The sequence below is a fragment of the Carlito syrichta genome, unplaced genomic scaffold (assembly GCF_000164805.1).
Source record: "Carlito syrichta isolate Samal-C Ts95f unplaced genomic scaffold, Tarsius_syrichta-2.0.1 Scaffold301936, whole genome shotgun sequence".
NCBI lineage: Eukaryota > Metazoa > Chordata > Mammalia > Primates > Tarsiidae > Carlito > Carlito syrichta.
In genome coordinates this window covers 187,333-210,655 of record NW_007246032.1, presented here as the reverse complement: position 1 = coordinate 210,655, position 23,323 = coordinate 187,333, and the positions used below count along the sequence as shown (strand labels likewise).

The window sequence follows — 23,323 nt, the reverse complement described above, 5'->3', positions numbered from 1 at the left end:
TCCCTACCTACCTGGTGATTCTATTATCTTCTAATATTTAGCCTCCGTGACCTTAACACATGTCACTTGTCACATATATTTTTGCAGTAGGATTAAGAGATATAGTCGTGTCTTGAGAGGACAGAAAGGTCTATGAGATGCAAGGTTCTAAAGTCCAATTCTAAATTAAATAAGCTTGGGACAATAAGACTCCACGAGTCTAGCTTTGTAGTCAAATAAACCTGGATTTGAACCCTAAATCTGCTAGTTATTAGCTGTGCAACCTTGGGTAAATTTGCTTAATTTCCCAAAGTCAGCTTCCTACTCTGTAAAATAGTCATAGTAATTCTACCATGTTGAGAGGATTGAATTAAAGTTTCTAAAATAGTGAGCATGAGCACAAATCATGGTAATTAAGTATTAGCTCTTAATAGCTGTTTGACCCAAGGCATGCCACATAACCTTTCTGAGCCTCATTTCCTCTCATCTGTAATTTGGGCATAACTACTCTGCCTACCATACTCAAAGGTCAAACAGTAAAGCACTGTACATATTATGTATGAGCATTTTCTCAATAGTTTAGTATACCTGGAATTGTAAGGAGGTGCTACGAGACCCCTGCTGGAGAAAATACCTCAAGAGAGTCCTGAGCCAGCAGTGAGAAATGAGCTCAGATCTCCACTTTTGTCATCTAGTGTGGTTGTGTGATTTTGGGTGAATAATCTAGTCTCTCTGAGCCTCGGATTTTCCTATCACGTGGGTTAATAGAGCAGACATCATAGGCTTACCCGGAGAATCACATTCTACTGGAAAGTATTAGGCACGTGGTAAGTGCTCAATGAATGTTTGCTGTGTCTGGCTAAAACAAATTCAGCACCTCTCCACCCGCTAGGTGGGAAAAGTATGCGATGTTGCCGCACAGAGCTCAGATAGAGGGGATGACCTCAGGGCGCCACTGGGTTCCAGCGCCTACCCACTCCCCCGCCCGCCCAGTCGTTGCCATGACCACCCGTTTTGGCAGAGAGCAGCACAGAAGCGCGTTCAGCCCATTCCCTGTCTTTCCCGAGTGACCTTTGGCTGGAACGGACACGTGATTCGCGCTGGTATGCTAATATATGGTAATCATCCTCACACCCTCCCCCGGGCCGCGTCCGAGTAGCCAGCTGGGTACGCGGAGCCGAGTCGAGGGGGCGGACTGAAGGGCGGCCCCCGGAAGAGCCACCAGGTGGAGGAGAAGCGCGGAAGCGACCGCAGGTAACGCGCGTGCGCGTACGCGCTGGGGCCAGGAGGCGGCGGGCGAGCCCCGAGGTGGAGACGCCGGCCGCCTTGCGGCTGGCTTAACTCTTTGGGCACCCAGCTGTTACTGCCGGGTCAGAACGCGGCGATCCGACTGGCCGCGCCGGGCGAGGCACTGCCATGGGCAACGGCAAGCGAGCGACGGCCAGCCTAACCAGGGATCCGCGGCGTTGGGCCCGCGCGGGAACCCAGCAGTCCTGGCCGGCCACCGACGAACCGCGGCGCACCGGGGCCGGGATCCCGCCGCGACAGCGGCTGAGGGGGGCTCTGGGGCCGAGGCTTGCAGGAGGCTGCGGGAAACCGGGACTAGCTGAAGTCCCGGCACACGCGCGCCTTCTCGCGGGCCCGATCCCCTTCCCGCATACTGTCCCGTGCCTCCGTAGCTCTGCGCAGCCTGCTTCTCCGCTCGTTCCGCGGAGTGCTCGGAGACCCAGGGGTCCGGCGGGACCGAGGCGCCCCATTCGCAGCCGCGGCCTGACAGCCCAGCCGCCGGCGCTTTTGACCCAGAGTCAAGGCACGCGTGAGGGGGCAACGGCAGAGGGAACCGGGAGTTGCTGGAACTGGGAAGAGGACAATCCCCTGAAGGAAATGCAGGCCCCCAAATTGCAGAAGGGATGCCCAAGAAAGCGCTGGCCCTTTGTTTTCTATGCTAGGTGATGACCTGACACTCATGGGAAGAGGTGACTGCTGGACACCTGGATCGGGTCTGTTACGTAGAGAGGAAGCGGCCGTTCTTACATAAGTTTCTAACACACTTCTTATAAGGCAAGGTTAAATTCATCTTACATCATCCCTCCACCCCCACCCCCCGTCCTAGGACTGCTACAGAAGTGTCTTCTTGTAATTATCCCGCCTCTCCCAATTCTCTAAGACTGGTGGAAGCTTAGGTCGAGAGATGTGCCACTGACATTGCCCTGGGAGTTTCTTGGAAGTATGGGGGAATAAATGTTTCTATCACCAGTAGAGATGAAAAACGGTCTAATGTATCAGTGATATCAGTAGAGTTTGCTTATGAATTTAAACTTTCTTCTAAATCAAGGGAACACGTGGTTACATATTAAAAGTACCAGGAACCAATTTGATTTTGCAAGTGAAGTGCAAATTGCACTTCCATGGTGCTCTTGATGTCTCTTTATCACACAACAACAAACACTAGGCATATGCCAGGCACTCTACTGTGTCTTGGGGATACAAAGATGAATAAGATAATCAGTCCTTGTCCTGAAAGAAGTGGTGGAAAAAATTGCTAGTAAAAGTGATTAACAGAATAATAGATGGGTATGTAAAGAGCCATGGAAGTACAGAGAAGGGAACAATTAGCTGCCTGAGAGGACCAGGGAAGGCTTTACAGAGAACACATTTCAGCAAGGTGTTGAAGGATGAATAGGAGTTGGCCTTGCAGAGAAAATTGGAAAGAACAGGAAGGGCAGCCAAAACAGAGGGCACAGTGAATGCAGCCACATAAAGAGTATGGTATCTCCAGGGAGTAGCTTGATATCACAACCATGGCCTTTTCCTTCCTTGTAATTTAACTTTCTAAAAGTAACCTAGAATTTCTCATTCCTACCACGGTTTTCCACTGGCATCTTTTTTCTTATGGTTTGTCTCCCCCATAGTTTTCCCTCTTCAGTTTTTCTGAGGCTCACTCCTGGTCTTTATTATCCAAATCTTTCCAAGTTAGGGTCTAACGAATAGAAGTGGAAGGGGAGTAACAAATAACAGTTCTGAGGTAGAGGGCCTGAAAACTAGGCCTAATGAGTGACACTAGAGGCAGCATCCTGAGAGGGATAATCTAATTGACACAAAAAGTCCCAGGGAAGAAATGCTGGTCTTAACTAGGGAAGCAATGCTGGATGTCAAATCTGTGAGACCTGGGGAAATGAGTAATAAGATCAGAAACTGGAAGATCTAGTTTAAGAGAGGACTGGTCTGTGATAAGCAGTTCAGGACTGAGACCAGGAATTATGCAAATGTGATAGAGCCCACTGCTGTGTGGTGCCAGTTGTGCAGAACAGCACGGACTCTGTCAGACAGTGCCGTGTCCTCCACAGACTTTCCCATGCCTCTTTTCTCTTACTTTCCCTCCTTTTAGTCTCTTCTCTTGATCCCAGTCTCCACACATGACTCGCATTTATTGAGCTTCTTTTAATGAGCTCTTAGCCACCAGAGCAAATAAATTTCTGTTCTGTTGCTTTATCGTCTATCTCTAGGACAGTAAATAGTCCATTTTACCTCATAAGCCATCAACTAGTCAGCCTGTCTTTACTTCCTGATCATTCAGAAGCAAAGTAAGGATAGGCTCAGAAGTAGTAAGGTAGACTTCATCCCCAAAACTCACCCACTGTTTGAATCAGATATAAGGCCTTTTTGTTTTGCTTACACCAAAATTTATTTTTAGAATTATTCGTGGTAAACTTTGGACAAATGTCCTGTTTTGAACTGTATTTCAGATCAAGTCTCCTGAAGAAGTTGTCACTGGGTGACATGCCTCATGTACTCTGCTAAGATTGATGATTCTGTAAGTGCTAGAAAGTTTGCAACTTGAAGGTTCATATGTAGAGTATTTACTGTATGTAGTACAGTACAACAGCTGGCATACAGGGGCTGGCACTGAGTGAACAGGCAAGAAGAGTTACTGACTGGAAGTGGGAGAGGAGGTAGGAGATGGTACAGCTGAAGGATTTTCAGCAATAGGAGACGGAGGATGAGCTGCAGTTTCACTCACGCCTGACGTTGATGGCACAGGTTCTGGTTCCTTGCTGGATTCAATTCTATCTTCCCTCTTAAAAAAACGATTCAGTGATGTCTGGATAGTAGCTCTTTTTTTCTCATAATAGATGATACGGTAGCACTGGATTGCATTCTGAATAGCTGCTGCAACCCTTCTGTACCGTTCTACATTTGGGTCCTGTGCCTCAAAAACTAATAGTGCCTCCTCAAATAAAGAAAATCCCCTTGCCATTTCCTGCATCGTGAATCTCTTCGGTTCTTCAGTCACTTCTTCCTCTTGTTTTTCTTCATTTTTTCTCTGGGCCTCCAGTTCCATCAGATCTTCATTAGTAAGTTCCTCATGTTGCACAGCAAGGAGTTCAATAAAATCATCCTCTTGCAGATCGAGCTCCAACTTCTTACTAAGGGCCACTAAGTTGCTGAAGACCTCCTTGGACTCCTCATCCACCCTCTCAAATCCACGATAATCATGAACAAACTGTGGGCAAAGGTTCTTCCAAACCCTATTCATGGTAACAGCTGTAACCTCACACCAAGCAAAGTCAATGTTTTTTATGGCCTTGTAGATGTTATAGTCCTTCCAAAATTGTCTAAAGGTTGTTCCTGATTCATCACTTGCCTTTACTGCTTGATGAAAGGTATGACGTAAATAATATTTCTTGAAAGTCTCTATAACTCCCTGGTCCATAGGTTGCATGAGCAATGCAGTATTTGGTGGCAGATGCACTACTTTGACATTGGGATGAAAGTCATCCATGAATAGGGGGTGGCCCGGAGCATTGTCCAGCAGCAAAAGAATGTTGAATGCAATGTCCTTCTCCAAGCAGTATTTCTCTACCTCTGGGATAAAGTGATGGAGAAACCAGTCCTGGAAAATGGCCTGTGTAACCCAGGCTTTGGGGTTACTCTTCCACACAACAGGAAGAGAGCTCTTTGCTACGTTTTTAAGTGCTCTTGGGTTCTCTGAATGATAAACTAAGAGAGGCTTCAGCTTCATATCACCAGAAGCATTGCCACCAAACAACAGAGTTAGCCTATCCTTTGCTGCTTTATAACCTGGCATTAGCTTTTCCTCCTTACTGATGTAACTTCGGTCTGGCATCCTCTTCCAGTACAGTCCTGTCTCATCCACATTAAAAACCTGCTCAGGTAAATACATGCCTTCATCAATAATTTCTCGAAGAGTTTCAGGAAATTCCCGAGCAGCTACCATATCTGCACTCGCTGCCTCGCCACTTAATTTTACTTTGTGAAGGCTGGCTCTAGCCTTGAACCGATGAAACCAGCCATGGCTGGCATTAAAAGATGTGCTCTCTGATTCTTTGCCGTGTTTCTTCTTCAAGTCTTCATAAAGACTTTTAGCCTTTTCTTGAATCAGCATTAAGCTAAGCGGGACTTGACGCTGATGCTGATCCTGCATCCACACACTGAGAAGTTTTTCCATCTCCTCCATCACTTTTCCACGCTTCTTTGATATTATTGTTGACATCATTGGCACAGCAGACTTCACATGTTCCATAATCTTGTCCTTGTTCTTTAGAATTGTGCAGATGGTTGAACGATTCATGTTATAAGAACGAGCGACGTCTACCATCTTTTCGCCTCGCTCCACTCTCTCAATTATTTTTGCTTTTGTTTCCATCGTTATTGCTTGGCGCTTCTTAGCAGTACCAGCTACATCACCACTGCTTTTACGCTTGCTTCCTGATATGCTGAACTTCAAATAAAGATACAGTATATGAAAAGATGTTTAACATCATATGTCCTTAGGGAATTGCTTTTTTTTTTTTAAAATGAGATACCACTATACACCTATTGGAATGGCAAAAATCCAAAACACTGACATCATCAAATGCTGGAAAGGATGTAGAGCAACAGGAACTCCCATTCATTGCTGGTTTAAATGCAAAATGGTACAGACACATGAACATTACAGCAGCTTTATATATACCTGCCAAAACTTAGACACAACCAAATGTCCTTCAGTAGCAGATGAGTGTATAAACTGTAGCACATCCAGACAATGGACTATTATTCAGCACTAAAAAGAAATGAGCTGTGAAGCCATGAAAAGGCATGGAGAAAATTTAAATATGTATTACTAAGGGAAAGAAGCCAATCTGAAAGGGTTGCATACTGTATGGTTCCAACTATATTACATTCTGGAAAAGGGAAAACTATGGAGACAGTAAAAAGATCAGGGTTACCAGGGGCTAGGGAGAAAGAGGAATAAATAGGCAGAACACAGAGAACTTTTAGAGCAGTGAAACTACTCTACTTGTCACTATAATGGCAGATAGATGTCAGTATACATTTGTCACAACCCACATAATGTCCAACGCTAAGAGTGACCCCTAATGTAAACCATGGGCTTTGGGTGAGAATAACGTGTCAATGTAGGTTCGTCAGTGGTAACAAATGTACCCTCGGTGTAGGGATATTGACAGTGGGGGAGGATAGATGGGAATTCTGTACTTTCTGCAATTTTGCCAAGAACCTAAAACTGCTCTAAAATATAAAGCCTTATTATTTTTAAGTCCTGTACACCTGATGGGGGAGGGGTTCTGCAAGATGGTGATGACAGAAGAAACAAGCTAAAAAAAAAAAATAACAAAACAGAGCTGAAAGATCCCTTTTAGGAAAATATCTGAGGGGCCATTTAGTCCTGTAGACACCAACCTTTCTCAGATGGTGGTTTACTTTAAGAAACATAGTTAATATATTTTATATCATTATTAAGATTTGGAAAAATTTTACTTGCAGAGATTGTAACTAAGTTATGTACCTTGCAGCATAAGATCACAAACAACAACAAATGTGCCTGAAAAAAACAAGCTCTTTTGCCACTTGCTCATTTGTTTTGAAATTTCTGAACACTAAGGAGGAGGTAGAAAAGTTTAAAAAAAAAAAGTCATAGGGAAAAAAACACATAATAGAGAAGATTCCATTACTTTATTTTTTCTCAATTTTAGAAGCAGTTAACTTTTGGTCCACTCACAGGGGCATAAAGAAACTTTGGTCTAGTCCAACCCTCTCATTTTACAGATGAAGAATCATAAAGACTTGAAGAATCATAAAGACTTTGATTTAAGTCATATCTTATCTCTGGGTCTCAAGTTCATCTTCCAGCTTTGAAGCCCTGAGACGTCCATTTGTTTCTTTAGTGCCACTTAAGACAAATAGCTAGCTTCTTGAACAGAAATAATATGGGGATGTGGAGTTGCATATTAAAATAAGGCACACTCTCTCATACTTAGTTTTGTTATCTTTAAATATTATTCTCTTTGCATCTTCAATCAGCTTGTAAAGGAATCCAGAAAGTAAAGCCACAGACCTTAAACCGGGCCCCAACCCTCAGGCCATGGTACTGGTCTATGGCCTATTAGGAACTGGGCCACACAGCAGAAGGTAAGTAGCAGGCGAGTGAGCAAAGCTTCATCTGCATTTACAGTTGCTCCCCATTGCTCACGTTACTGCCTGAGCTCCACCTCCTGTCAGATCAGTGGCAGCATTAAATTCTCATGGGAGCATGAACCCTATTGTGAACTGTGCATGCAGGGATCTTGGTGGCCGGCTCCTTGTGAGAATCTAATGTCTGATGATCTGAGGTGGAGCTGAGGTGGTGATGCTAGTGCTGGGGAACAGCTGCAAATACAGATTAACATGAGCAGTGAGGTTTGACTGCACAGAGACCATAATAAATCATTTGCTTGCCAACTCATAACAAAACCCTATCAGTGAGTGGCAAGTGAGTTGATGTACTTCAATTGTACAGCTGCATCTGGTGGCAGGCTTTAAGTCAGAATCCAACATTTATTTTAGTCTGTATATGGTCCACCCATTATTTTATTTAACACTTCCATCTGTACCTCTTTTTGTATATGGTGGTTGTATAACTATTTCATTATATATTACAATGTGTAATAATAATAGAAATAAAGTGCACAATCAATGCTATGCATTTGAATCATCCTGAAACCATTCCCCCATCCCCGCTCCACGGAAAAATTATCTTCCATGAAACTGGTCCCTGATGCCAGAAAGGTTGGAGACTGCTGCCTTAAACCTGTCATCCCCCAATGTCACATCTGTACAGAGCTTTGCACTTTAGATATACAGAAAACCTCTGCCCATTTGCAAGGGATATGTTCCCAAACCTGTGATTTCCCCAAACATAATGCAGCTAAGTATAATATCACAAGAATATCATAATGCAGTTAAGTATAATATCACAACAAATGGAGAACAATAGTTATATTTAGATGAAGGTTTTGGATGGCTGGCTTAACCCACTGCCAACTAAAGGATCTGTACTACATATACCAGCTCTGAAGCAGAACTCAAAATTTGTATAACAGCAAAATTATACATTATATACTAGGTCTTCAGGATAATTTGCAAATTGTTGAAATTGCAAATATTAAATCCACAATACTTTCACTTTCCTTACCTCTGATATATCACTTGGTTATATAAATTTTATTTATTTATTTATTTAAGTCGGAGTCTCTGTCCCCCAGGCTGGAGTACAGTGGCACACTCACAGCAACCACATCCTTGACCTGCTGGCTTCAGGGGATCCTTCCGCCTCAGCCTTCCAAGTAGCTGGAACCACAGGCACATGCTACCACACTGATTTTTTTAATTTATTGTAGAGACGAGGTCTTATCATGTTGCTCAGGCTGGTCTTGAACCCCTGAGCTCAGGCAATCCACTAGCCTCCACCTTCCAAAGTGCTGGGATTACAGGTGTGAGCCACCACACCTGGCTAGTTACATAAATTTAGACAAGTTACTTACCTTTCTGTCTCTGTTTACTCTTTTGAAAACTGGCAATGATAACAGTACCTACCTTACTGGACTTCTGGGTTGATTAGATGAGGAATATATATAAAAAGCCTAGAAAAGTGTCGGATATAATGAGTGCTCACATTGTCAGTTAATATTTCATCTAAGCCTCAGGGCTCAAAAGTATTTTAATTCCCATGGTTCGCAGATGAGGCATCTGTCATATAGTGGAAAGAACCCTGGAACCTAAGGATCTGGGTTAGGCTCTGGTTCACTTAATGGTCTTTGTGGGCCACATGACTTTTAGGCCTTAGTTTCATCTATAAAATAGCGAAGATAATACTGTTTCTGTCTACCTATACTACTGCTATAAGCATCCAAAGAGATCACATATGTAAAATGGTTTTATTTGGTTAAAAAACACAATACAAATTAACCAGACTGTGGTTTAGGTACTGGGAGGCAGTTTGGAGCAGTAGTTAGGCATTAAGGCTTTAGAGTTAGAATGCCTGAGTACAAATCCTGGCTCTATCATCTAGTAGCTGTGTATCCTTGAGTAAATTACCTATCTTGTCTCTGCCTCTGTTTCCTTATTAGTAAAATCAAGACAACAGCACTATCTCATTAAACTGTTGACAAGATTGAGTTAGTGCATGTAAAGCACTTAGAACAGTGCCTGGAATTTAGCCATGGTCAATAAATGTCTGTTGCTCAATAATTATTATTACTGTGATTTTGCCCATTACTAACCTAGTCACAGCCCCACTGCCTAGCCCGATCCGCTCCTTGGAGGACAGACCACCTGCCTCACCTGCTGTCCTGCAGCCTGGACCTCTCGATGCCAATCCTCCACCAAGGCCACTGCCTCCTCACCATTCTCAGGGCGGCGCGCCTGCACCCAGGCCCGGACCTCCCTAGGTAAGATAGTCAGGAACTGCTCCAGCACCAGCAGCTCCAGGATTTGCTCTTTGAGGTGGATCTCTGGCTTTAGCCAACGACAGCAGAGAGCCCAGAGCTGGCTGAAGACCTCGTGTGGTCCAGCTGCCTCCCTGTACTGGAACTGCCGGAAACGCAGGCGAGAGGCCTCAGGGCCATGGACAGGGTCACATTCCTTCTCTTGGGGTTTGGATTCTGATCCCCATGAGTCCTCCTCCAGTTTCACAATCAGGAGTTCTTCAGGCCCTGCTGGGGAAGAGGCCTGGGATTCCAAGGCCACAGCCATGGTCTAACCTGGATGCCTCTTCAGCTGGGCTGTCCTCGTCCAACGTCTTCCTGCACCTACGGTGTATCCTCCAGGAGAGGGGACGCTCCCCAAGGCTCTGAAGACAGAAAGACAAAGGACAGAGAGTGAGCAACAGGACCCAGAAACCTCCCTTTCCTCACTTCCCCCACACCTTCCCCCACCTTTGCATGGGACAGGGATGCTAAGAGATGCCCCTGTGCCCCTTTCCCACAGGCAGGAAGTGAGACTACAATCTGGTACCAAAGCCAGCAGCTAGCACACAGGATTCAATCCTCTGGAACATGCCTAAACGCCTTAGCCTGGCATCCCAGACCTCCATGATCCGGCCCCAGGGCAGACTTCCTGACTCCTACATGTGTCCGGTCTATAACCTTCCCTCAAGTTGGGTTCCCAATGTTACCCCTCAAAAAGGCCTTTCTTCCTGAAACTTAAAGCTTGGGTGGCATTCCTTTAAGGGTGCTCTCCTTGTGGCCTGGAGAGGAAGGGTGTGAGGGCAATTACCATATATTAACATACCAGTGCATATCCAGCTAACATTCATTCTGCAAAGGTGGGGATTGGGCTGAACACACCTCAGTGCTGCACTCAACCTGAACCAGTGGCCAATAAAAGTTGGACTGACATTTATTAAAATGGTAAACCTGGTACATCTAAAGTCTAATGGGATATGGATGATCCATTAATAACCCAAAGAATTAACCTTTCATAAAGTTTAATTGTTATTCACAGCCTTACTGCTACAATAGCTCAAACACATTTCTGTTACTCTCTCACACAGGAACTAATTCACCAACCATTTTATAGAGTGCCTACTATATAGGTACTGTTCTGGAACCCACACTGTTCTGGAAGCTACAGATCCAACAGCTGGGACACACAGTCCCTACCTTCATAAAAATTACAGTTTAGTGAGAAATAGTCAATAAGCAAGCAAAGACATTTGTGCTCCTGCATAAAGGGAACACTCCAACAAAACAGGTAACTAGCAGTCCCACCAGGTCCGAAGCCCAAAGTCTAGGATAGCAGGTAATTTCATCTGGAAAGATGAAAATTCCAAAGGTTAGTCTGAAAGAGAAATCAGAAAGCCCCAGGGACCATGTATCATCACAACCTGTTCTACTCCAATCTTAGAATGAAACGAATAGCAGCCTATCATTGGGAGAGAGAGAGAGGTCAACAGTCAGTCAGCAGCAGGGTAACTTCATGCAGAAGTGACCAAGGGAAAAGGACAGGGCATTCCTCAGTAATTGAGACCACCAGGAATATCTGGGCCTCACTAGGATCAGCAACCTCCAAGAGTACTCATTTATTAAGTGTCTACAACATGCCAGGCATGATGCTACATGCTCAACATTCAAAATGTCACTGAATCCTCCAGGCAAACAAACAGGAGTGTCATTAGTGTCGAGCTGCATCTCACTGATGTCTAACTTCCACTACAAAGACCAGAAAGAAAGAGCATAATTAAACAGTGCAGCCAGTGCAATTCACTATGTGTCTGTTCCAGAGTCAGCAGGTGGTGATGACATCCATGACTTTGCTATTGCCCAGGTTGGTCTTAGTTCCCTCGAGCCTCTCTATCCACTGAGTGTGAGTGAAGCATCTTCCATACAGCACAGTCCCTAACACAGGCTAACTAACTCTTTCATCTAATGTTCAAGCAAGAAAACCTGGCTGCACGGGTTAGCTTACTGAAAGGCAGTGTGTTGATTTCTGAAATGGCTCCCCACCAAAGGATTTTCAAGCTGATAGTGGTTTTTGACTAAATGTGATGTTCGCCTTCTGTGCTGACTTACTTATATGTTTATCTAGCTATCTATCTATCTATTTATTTATTTATTTAGACTAGGAGTCTCACTCTTTTCAAGCTGATAGTGGTTTTTGACTAAATGTGATGTTCACCTTCTGTGCTGACTTATTTATTTATATGTTTATCTAGCTATCTATCTATCTATCTATTTATTTATTTATTTAGACTAGGAGTCTCACTCTGTCGACCAGGTTGGAGAACAGTGACACACTCACAGATACCGCTGTCTCAACCGGCTAGATACAAGTGATCCTTCTGCCTCAGCTTTCCAAGTGGCTGGAACGACAGATGTGTGCCACCACACCTGGTTTATTTTTTAATTTGTTGTAGAGATGAAGGCTTGCCAAGTTTCCCACACTGGTCTCGAATCCCTAGATTTAAGCAATCCTAATTGCCTCTGCCTCCCAAAGTTCTGGGATTACAGGCATGAACCACCAGGCCCTTGTGGAGACTTTAGAATGTAATTATCTGATAAGGTAGGACTCTACTGTATCCTCAGTTACATACAGGAAAACTAAGCTAGGAAGAAGATTCACTTAAGGTTATACAACCGGTAAGTGGCGAAGTTAGAATCTAAGCCCTGATCGCTTTTTTCTTAACTGCCTCCCATGGCCTCCTCTATGTCTACTAGTTATCAAAACTCCTGAGAAGATTGTATGGGAAAGTGGAAAGAACAGTAAAGAAGGAGGGAGCAGAATGGGGTTCTAGCTCCACCTCTGCCATTTATCAGCTGTATGACTTTGGACAGGTCATATAGCCCCTGTGCCTGCCTATCTAGGCTGCAGCTTACAGCCTGACTCTCTACAATAGTTTCCCCAGGTTCCCCAATTGGTATGATGGGAGCAGAGCAAGAGGGCAGCAAAGCTAAAATCAGCCCACTAGGGCCAGCAAGGTCATGAATCAAGGTGGGAAGTGACTGGGTGGGGACCATAGCTAACTACAGAATGCCGGGGGGAACGTGGGTCCAAAGTATCCCAGGCCTTTCAAGTTTTCCAAAAGAAACTAGAACTCTGGAAACTTAGATGTTGACAACCAACTCAAAATTGTTTCACACACCATGAGGATTAAAAAAGCATGATGGTGGACTTCATTCAGCATGGGCTGCCACTCTGCCATCTGTCAGCTGAATGATCTCAAAGCTGTCTTCCAATAGCCAGGAAGACATAGAAAGGGTACGGATTACCCAAGTGATGAGGGATAGGTGCTGCATGTCATCAAAATGAGGATCCCTTTACTCAGGGAAACTGAGAGGCATGTTGGCTCCTGGGGTAGTAGGATTGTGGACGTGAGAAGCCCACTCAGTGAACAGCAGGATGGGAAAAGAAGGTGCTCTTCAGTTCCATGGGAAACTCGAAGACTGGTCTGTGAACCCCAAAGACAAAAAACTGGAACCTTTCAAAGGCTGTCAGGCCCACTTGGCTGATGGTCCAAACAATGGCTTAAAACAGGCTGACTTCACACTTAAGCACTTAAATCAAAGAGAGCAAACGGGTTTCATTTAAGGAACAAATTTCAATCAACTGGAAGTGGCTTCCTAGAATAGTGTGCTGAGGGCTCTGAGTACTGTGTGACTATGTACTGTGAACAATAGCCATGACTACCCAGGGACACCAGCAGGGATAGGGGCAGCACATATCCCATGTATTTGCCACCCAGGGCTTAAACTCCCATTAACAATGAATCAGCCTCAGCTTCCTGGCCCTGACAGGCTGCAGTACACTAAAGCTCCCACCCTGGAAATCCACTGGATTTGGCAGTCTTCAAGCTTGGTATAGCAAAGTTTACCCTGGATGCACTTTATTCACACATTCATCAAGTGTTTACTGATTTACATCAAGTGTTTACTGCTCTAAACAGGGTAACAGGGAAATGGAGGTGACTGAGACACTGTTCCTGTCCTGGAGGTGCTCACAGTCTAAAGGAAGAAACCAAAAAGTTGTAATTATGATTGAATGTGGCAAACACAGTAAGAAAAGTCAGGGGGCTGCACGTGGGGGGGGGTCACTTAATCTGCTAAGTAAGAGTTGAGTTGGTTCTTGAAAAGTGGTTCTCTTAGCAGAGAAAGGGGGTGGGAATATTCTAAGCAAAGAGAACAGCATATTTAATGATGGAAAATTAAATGGCTTACCAAGGAAATGGGGAACCCCTTGACAGCCCAGGAAGGTGTGGTATACAAAGATTAGACTGCAAAAGGAGTTTATCAAGGGTCTGCAATGTTAAGCTAAGGTGTGTGGACTGAATTCTACAGGCAATGGTAATCAATGAAAGTTTCTAAGCAGGAGAAGGCATAATCAGATTTGTGGGTTCAACAGATCCCACCAGCTGCAATGTGTTTGTTCATGCTGGCAAAGAGAAAAAGAAGAGGCTTCTGCAAAAAATCTGCCAAGAAAGGGGCAGACCGAAAATATTAAAGAAAAGGAAAGAGTTGAAGATCCTTGGATGTGGAATTATCCGAGGGGAATCACAGGGTAAAGCAGGGAGGTAGGCAAGTGGATGAGGTGCATACACCCCTATCAGGCATAAGGACAGAAGTGCAGGTTTGGGGTAGAACACAAACCTACTGGGTTCCAGAGTCACAACCACTAGAGAGGGCTCCAATTAGCTACGTCTGTCTAGGCGGGCAGGTATAGACTGAAAACACTATTTTTAAGGTCGGGCTTCAAGCTCTCTTAGCTTCACTTCTGCCAGGGCCCCAGACCCTCTAGCTTTTCCCCTGTGGTCTCCAGACCCTTCTCTGGCTCTCCCACCTCCAAGACCTCTCTCTGCCTCCTCACCTGCTGCCCTTTCTAAGACCCTCCTCACTCCCAGGGTCCCAGGGTCCTCGATCTGCTCCTCATCCCCGACCCCCGTATGACCCTTCCCACCTCCGGACGCTTCATCCTCTGCCCGCCCCTCACCCTCCACCCCCACGCAGAAGCTTCTTTCTCCCCTCTCACCTTCCCCAGCCCCCCGTGGCACCACCATCTCCTGGGTTTTCATCCAAGAGCCTGAGTCTCAGCTGCCCCCGCCCCGCCACCCGGACTCACCCACCGAGACACCCACTTCACAAGAGGGCGGAAGTGCTCCAGGGCTCGCGCAGAGAATGCTGGGACGCGGAGTCCGAACGGCGCGGAGTCTGACCCCCGCCCTTTACTACCTCTCCCAGGTCATTGGCCAATAGAAATGGCATTTTCTCACGGAGCCTGGCACTGGAGCAAATCAGAACGGCTTCAACACACGGGGGCGGGGTCTGTTGTGATCCTACCTTTCGCACTGGCTCTGAGCTAACTGCTACACCCAGTAGGCGGGCACTAGAGCAGAAGGGGGCGGGGCCTATTGAAGGGGCTGAGTGAGAGCCAGAGATCCTAAGAGATCAAAGCAGAAACTAAGAAATAAGGAGAAAGGGTGACGCGATGACCAGCCTGGTGAGCTGGAGAGAACTGGACGGTTGCAGTTTCAATTTCCAGCTCACAGCTAAGCCGCGTGACTTCGGATAATTTCTGAACATCGCTTTCTTCACTTTTTTCTCAACTTCAGTAATAATAGCATCCATGTCACCGGGTTTTTGTGAGGCTTCAATGAGATAATAGGTCCAAAACCATTAACTCGGGCTCTGAGTTCTAAGAACGCACAGCGAGTGTTAGTTATTATTATGTAAATCAGTTAGTATAGAACTTGGCACTTAGACGGTGTTGGAAGAATGTTAATCTTATTCCAGAATTATCCTACCACAAATGTAGTTGCTTTGTACCACTGTTAATACTTTGGGATATGAGCAATCTAATATGGGGTTGTCAATGTGGGTTTTCTAGCCAGACATGAATCCAAATCCAAACCCACTACTTTCCAACTGTGAGGTCTTGAACAAATTGTTGCGTTTGCTTTGTCTTGGGGTTTTTCATGTGTAAAATGCCGGTAATATAATAGAACCTGTATCACAAGTTATTGTGAGGGCTAAATTAAATGAAGCAGATAAAGCATGGCCTCTGAAGTCAAGCTACTTGTATCTGAAACTTCTTACTTTCAAACACAAAATGCAAGCTTTGCCACTCACTGGTTGTGAAACCTTGAACAAATTGCTTAACATCTATATGCCTGTTTCCTCTTCTGCGAAATGGGAATGATAATAATGGCATCTTCCTGAAAAGGTTGTTGAGAGGAATAAATGGGGGGAAGTATCATTAGCGATTAATATTTTTTAATGGTATGAGACTTAGGGCAAATTGACAATAACTAGCATATGGTAAGGGCTCTATACACGTTGGCTAGTGTTAAAGTAGGGGAATTCTATATCTTAGTTTTAATGACCAAGTTCAAATTTCTTCTCTGTGAAACATGTTCCGACTTATTGATATGTAAAATTGCTCCTGTAATTTTCCCCAGTAAATGTTACGGCAACCTATAAACACTCCTTGTTGTTGAAATCTCACAATAGCCCTATGATGTTGGTATTGTTGGTGCCAATTTACAAAGAGGAAATAAATAGGGGCTTAGAGAAATGAAATAACCTGCTTAAGATCACAGAGCCAATAAGTACTAGGGCTGGGACTTCAACCCCTGGACATGTGACACAGAGTCCACACTACATGAGGAAGAGACCGTATGTGGAAGTGGGGAAGACTCTGAGGTGGGAGAAACAGTGTGGCACTATGGGGTGGGAGTGGAGCTGGAGACATCTGAGGGAGTGTCAGAACCAGAAGCTGGACAGGCAGCTTTGCAGAATCAGGTAAGGAAGTCCACTCCACTGTGATCTGCCCTAAAGAAGAGGGAGCTCACTGTGCACAGAGAAAAGGACATCATTAGGACACAAGAGGGCGCGCCTCACCCTAAATCCTGCCTGAATGTAGTCTATGGTTTCCCTTAACCTTTTTCTAATTAAAGTCTGGCATTTTAGCCGGGTGTGTTGGCTCACGCCTTTAATCACAACACTTTGCGACACGAAGGCAAGAGGATTACCTGAGCCCCCAGGTTCGAGTCCAGCCTGAGCAACGTGACAAGACCACGTCTCTACAATACATCAAAAAATTAACTGTAGTTCCAGTTACTTAGAAGGCTGAAGTGGAAGGATCGCCTGAGCCCAGCAGGTTGAGGCTGTGGTGGCCCTGAGTGTGTCACTGCACTTCAGCCTGGGAGACAGTGAGACTTCGAATAAAAAAAAAAAAATCTGGCATTTTCCAGAAGAGGAAATCTAAGGAAGGCCCCAAGAAGTCAAGTACATCTAGTGTCATACAGAAATAAGCAAGAAGCTTGAACCAGATCCAGGTTCTCTCTCGTTCAGTGGATTGGGTTTGCAAGCATTCTACAACAGTTGTCTATCAAGACCCTCTCTGAGTTGGGCTGACACTAGGCTCTAAGGATGCAGAGATGAAGCAAACCTGGTCCCTGCACCCAGAGCCTGACCACTAAACATTCCCAGCAGAGCACTCCTATGGTAAATCATTCTTGATCACACCCTCCCAACATAGGTGTATTTATTTACTTATAAATGATGTACGTGTAATAGCTAACTTTTCTCGAACATTTGCAAAGCATTATTAGGTCCTGTTCCCAGTGCCTTATACATATTAACTCATTTAATCTTCACAAAACCCTTTGAGGGAGGGGCTAATACTAAGCCATGTTACAGAAAGGAAACTGAAGTCCAGAGAGGTACACAAGAGTGGAAGTTAAGTACATTCCAAAGCCACGTGGCTAAAAACCAGGTAGTCTATCTTCAGAACAAAATGAAGTTAAAAATAAATAGAAATAGAAGTTACAACATTTTCTTTCCTCACCCTGGTGTCACCATCTTGTGCACCCAATTTTGGAGTCAGCTTCTAGGGACTTTTAGGTCTATGATCAGTTATCTGAGAAATGGAGGTGCAGGAAGTTGTGGGAGCCCAGAGACAACCACTCTCCCCAGTGCTGGGAGGTCAGGGAAAACAACTGGAGGAAGTGATGCCCAAGCTACATCTTAAAGAATACTTAGGCCAGTGCAGAGGCTCATGACTGCAATCCCAGCACTCTGGGAGGCCGAAGCAGAAGAATGACTAGAAGCAAGTTTGAGACTACCTGGGCAACATAATGAGACCTAGTCTCTGCAAAAAATTTTAAAATTAGCTGAATGTGTTGGCACACACTAGTTGTCCTAGCCACTCTCTGGTGGAGGCAGTAGATTCACCTGAATGCAGAAGTTCAAGGGTGCAGTGAGCTATGATCATGCCACTGTAATAATCCAGCCTGGGCAACAGAGCAAGATCCTGTCTCCAAAAAATAAAAATAGTTGGGAGTCCCCAGGGGAAAGGTGCCCTTCTATGCAGAAGCAGTACATGCAAAAAGCCTGGAGACAACAGTGCATGGTGTCCTAGAAGCCACAAGTGGTGTAGCCTGGTCAGAACATGGAGTGACAAAGGAGTGGCTCCTCTTTCTGGTGCTGCTATGAGCCTCAAAAGGAGATAGATGTGAACAGCCCTTTGTGTTTTTACTGAGGGAACAGGCGATCAGTCAGCTACCTCCTGGGCAGCATCCCAGCTTTTTGGTCCTCAGCTGCCAATTCCTCTATAACCCAGATAGCAAAGGGGGACTCTTCACCCCTTGGTGATCTGGATGAACTTGGCCTGGACCCCATTTATAGCTTGGGACTGCCCAGACCCCATCCTCCGTCCTCTCACTCTCCATGAATTCCCAACTTTGTTTCCTCTGGGCTACTGTTTCTGTGACTCCAACTCCTTCACTTCTGTCTGGTGTGGGCTACTATAAACAAAAAAAGTTCAATGGAACCAAGCATTTAATGATTTTACTCAATTTATTGAGGATTTGGAAATCTTGAAATCATATCGCATACCACATGGCCACCTGCCATCCTCCAAATTTTCTTATTCAGCCTCCGGAGCCTTCCCAAAGCCCATGTTCCCAACATTTGATCCTCCCCGCACGTGCAGCACCCCTGCCTCCTACTGGAAACTGAGTTAAATCTCACAGCCCACACATACCCACCATCTCTCTGCCAGGCTGGCTTGCTTTTCTTGCCCCCACCCTCCCGCACACATGTGCCCACTCTACAGTATCCCATACTGCTTCAGTCTGCTCCCCAGCCAAGCCCAGAAGTCACCCTTTCTTTCCTCTTCCTTGGGCCACATGCAATAGTCTCCTTGGCGGAGCAGCCAGGCCAGTCTATGGTAGCGGGGAAGCTGGTGACGGGAAATGGGCTCCAGAAAGACCAGAAGCAGCACAGGGGGATGGGGGGCAGCCAGCACCAGGGAGGTGGCCAGGCGGAGCTCCAGGCGGCAGCGGGGGGTGTGCAGGGCCTGGTGACTCAGCACACAGAGCGTGACCCGGCTGCCAGCCATGCTGTCTGCCACATTGTCGGCCACATCCTTACCTGGCTCAAAATCTCGCTCAGGGAGGCAGAGGCGCAGTCCCCGACCAGCTGGAGGGCAGCCCTCCAGAGCAGACAGCAGCTCCGTCACCACCCAGCCCTCATCTTGCCTGCAGTGGGACACAAACATGTCGTAGAGAAACCTCTTGCCTTCATCCCTCCGACCCCTTAGACCCTGGAACCATGCCATGAACAAGGCCTGGAGATAGAGGATCCAGGAGTTCTTGGCTTCCCATAGAAGGGGCAAGGAGACCAGCAGAAGTAGCAGGAAGGAACTGCCTAGAAAAAGCTCCAACCCTGAAATCTTGGGGCAGTGACTCCAGAGAAAGGGGAAAAGGGGTTTCTGGGAGTGGCCCCCAGCTTCTGGCTGGCACAGCTGCTGTGATTCTATGTGTACGTACGTTCTGGGGGACCGCTCAAGCCAGGGCCCCACCCAGGCATTGGCACACTGACAAGCCAAGGAGGCAATCAGAATGTACATGTACTGGGGCATCTGTGGACTATGCTCCTGGAGGCTGCCATCCAGAACCAGGTCTTTCTCCCAGTCTAGCACTAAGACCTGGAGACTGCCCAAACCCTGGAAAGCAGCAGCAGATAGAGTCTCCAGCCCTGTTTGGGACAGCTGCAGCACCTCCAGCTTGGGCAACTCACCCACCAGCTCCTCAAGCCGCACTGGGCGGGCCCGGGCTCGGGACTGCAGTGCCTGCAGCTTCAGCTCTCGTAGGCTGGGCAGCCCCGTGATACAGCACGGCCTGGGCCTGTGCCTGTCTCCTTGTATACTCAGGGACTGGAGTCTGGGGAGTTGCCAGAGGAAGAATCTGGAGGTGCCCTGGGAGCAGACAGCCTCCAAGCTACTGCCAAGCAGGGAGAGTTGATGAAGGGCAGGGAAGACCTTGGAGAGATTCTGGGTCTCCAGCTGCAGTCCCCAGTCTTTTAAAGTCAGGATCTGCAAGACTGGAAAGACATTAGCAGACAACTTCCAATGCTCCATCCCTGAGCCTGTATGAAGTTCCATGCTAGTCAGACTTGTGGGCAGGGACAACATTACCTCAGAAGGGTCAGAGGAGAACTGCAGTCTCAAGTCCTGCAGACTTTCTGGGCCCCGGAAGTCCCAGGTTGGACTCAATGACATGTGGGTGTCTAGCAGGTTTAGGGTGCTCAGTGCAGGTAGAGAAGCCAACCAGCCCTTACTCAGGGATATCAATGGATTGCTGCCCAAGTTCAAAGTCTCTAGCCTCTGTAGGCCCTGGAATACCTGGTCTTTCAGAAAAACCAGCTGGTTTTTTCGAAGTTGCAGTTCCTGCAAGTGAGGCAAGCAGGAGAAGAGGCCAGGGGGCAACGTATGCAGCCCATTGCTGGACAGATCCAGGGACCGCAGTCCTGACACAGTCTTTGTCTCGTTCATGCACAGCATGGGACTCTGCAGTTGGTTGTCGGCCAGGTTCAGTCTCTGAAGCCTGGGCATGGCCGCTAGGAAACCAGGTGGTAGCTCAGTCAGTTTATTGTTGTGAAGATCCAAGATCTTCAGACTGTGGCAGGAAGCCAGGGCTTCCAGAGGTATGTGACTTACCCGATTCATTCCCAAATTCAGCTCTTGCAGCTCAAAATGGGCAACTGTCTCACCAGGCAGCTTGACCGTGTGAGTGTTCATCACAGAGAGGGCATCCAACTTCTGCAACCCCAGACCCACCACTGCAGTTGCCTTCATCTTTGTGTGGTCCAGATTCAGAGTCCCAAGTTTGAGGCCCCGGAGGGTCCCAGGACTGCCCATCTTCAGCTGTTTGTTGAATGACAGATTCAGCATGTCTAAGGACCAGGCATCCCCAGAGGAGGGGCCATGCACCAGATCTGGGAAGATGTCAGCTAACATCCCCACATCCTGAAGGCAGGTGGACTGGATAGACAGCCGTCGTAGACTGGGAGGTAACCGGACATTCGAGTTCCCATCCAGGCAGGGGCCCCAGAAAGCAAGATGCCAGAGGGATCTCAAGTCACCAAAGGCATCAGGAGGTAGGAAGATGAATGGTCTCGTGGGAGGAGACATGAAACGAAGATGCTGCAGTTGTCCCAAGCCCCGGAGAGCTCCTGGCAGGAGCTGGGTGGGATGCAGACTCAGCCCCAGAACCTTGAGCTTGGGGAAGTTGGAGAAGGCATCCTGGGGCAGAACAGAAAAGGAACCAAAGAGACAGAGCCCCTCCACACTCTGTGGCACAGCGTCCAAGGCTTGTGTCAGGTTGCTCACGGACTTGCATCCGGCGAGAAGGGACAGCCTGGAATTCAAGGGGCAGGTCAGAAAAAAACGGGAGAGGAGAGACAGCCGGGCGCCTTGGGTCACTAGGCAGTTAGATATAGTCCAGCCTGTGGTCAGAGGAAGGAACAGGAGAAGACACAGCAACAGCAAGTGCCTGTCCATCTCGGCACAACCCTGGTCCAGAGAGAAGCAGAATCAGAATCCCACTCTGCCCCTCTCCCTTTTCCAGACTCTACCCTCCCCCTCTATAATACACATAGACAATACTCACAACAGTAAAGGGTACACAGCCCCCTGTGTGCCCAGGAAGTCTGGAAGCACAGTCAGAGGGCCACAGTGCTTCCAAACTGGAGACCTGCAGGGTAACTGGATGAGACTGAGAAATACTTACAGCTGAGGCTCCAAAGGCCAGGGAAAGGAAAAGGCACAAAAGTGGTGAGATGGGGCCAGGTTTCACTTCTCTGTTCTAAGGAAGCTAGCAGTGTTTCTGGGCACAAGATTGGAGTCATAGATCCAGGATCCCGCTCTGCTGTTATTGTGGCCAGGGTACTTCAGCTCTCTGAGCTTCAATTTCCTCATCTGTAAAATAAGCACACTAATACCCACTTCCTAGGATTGCTGCCAATGACATATGGGTGTCAGAATGGGGTTTCTGTCTTCATCACTCCAGTTACTACTTGCTCTCCTTACTCCTAACAGAAAGCAGGAGTAAGTCAGGATTTTTTACAAAGCAGATATTTTGTAAGCAAAATAATACATCAAAATGTTGCCATCATGGCTGTCTTCTAGTATTCCATGTGGAAAATTCCAAAAAGCCCACGCTTCACTTCAGAAGACTGTGGGCTCCATTCCTGCCCCTGTGGCTTTGACCTTGACATGCACTACCAGGATAGAGCCAAGATTCAAGGCAGAGCTGAAATATAAAAGGAAAGGGATTTTATGATTATCTCAAACAAGTGGTACACTATTTGGTACAAGTCAATATCTGTTCATGATTTTTAAAAATTGTCAACACCCACACCTGTAATCCCAGCTACTAAGGAGGCTGAGGCAAAATAAATGACAGGGGTTAGAGACTACCCTGAGCAACACAGGGAGTTCACGTCTCTAAAAAACAAAAATTGTTTTTATTAGCAAGGTATGGTGGTGTGTGCCTATAGTCTTGACTACTCTGGAGTCTGAGACAGGAAAATCATTTGATCCTAGGAGTTGGAGGCTGCAGTGAGCTATGATCACACCATTATACTCTAGCCTAGGTAACAGAATAAGACCCAGTTTCTAAAAATAATAAATACATAACTTGAGAGAGAAAAAACTGTTGACTTGTAAACTAGTACCCACCCTACATATATAACAAATATAATTTTTAAAAAACGACAAGGTCTCACTCTGTGGTACAGGCTGGAGTGCATTGGTGGGATCATAGCTCACTGCAACTCACTCAGTGATCTTCCCACTTCAGCCTACCGAGTACCTAGGACTACAGGCAAGCACCCCCATGCCCAACTATTTTTTACTTTTTGTAGAGACAGGTTCTCATTATGTTACCCAGGTTAGCAAACATAATCCTTAATGGTGAACTGTTTGTTGCATTCTATTTAAAGTCAAGGATGAGACCATTAAAATTACTTCTGTTCAGTTTTATAATGGAAGCCTCAGTCAGAAGAATAAGAAAATTTTTAATTACTGTTAAAAGTATACCTATTTTAAAGGAAGAACAAGAGTTACCATTTACAAGATGCTATCATCATTATCTACACAAGAAATTCTAGAAACAAATTATTAAACTAAATAATGTTTAGCAAAGATGCTGAATGTGAGATTTTTTCTTAAAGCTTTCTTTTTCTTTCTTTCTTTCTCTTTTTTTTTTTTTTTTTTTTTTTTTTTTTTG

General features: G+C 46.1%; 1 protein-coding gene across 1 annotated transcript in view; it reads left to right on the top strand.

Moving 5' to 3' along the window:
* The first annotated feature begins 1,841 nt into the window (after positions 1-1,841).
* Positions 1,842-23,323, top strand: part of PHC2 (polyhomeotic homolog 2) — a 182,697-nt gene continuing 161,215 nt past the window's right edge. Inside the window, exon 1 of the mRNA XM_008055735.2 lies at positions 1,842-1,983. The gene's annotated coding sequence lies outside the window, so the exon portion shown is untranslated. The remainder of the gene's footprint in view (positions 1,984-23,323) is intronic.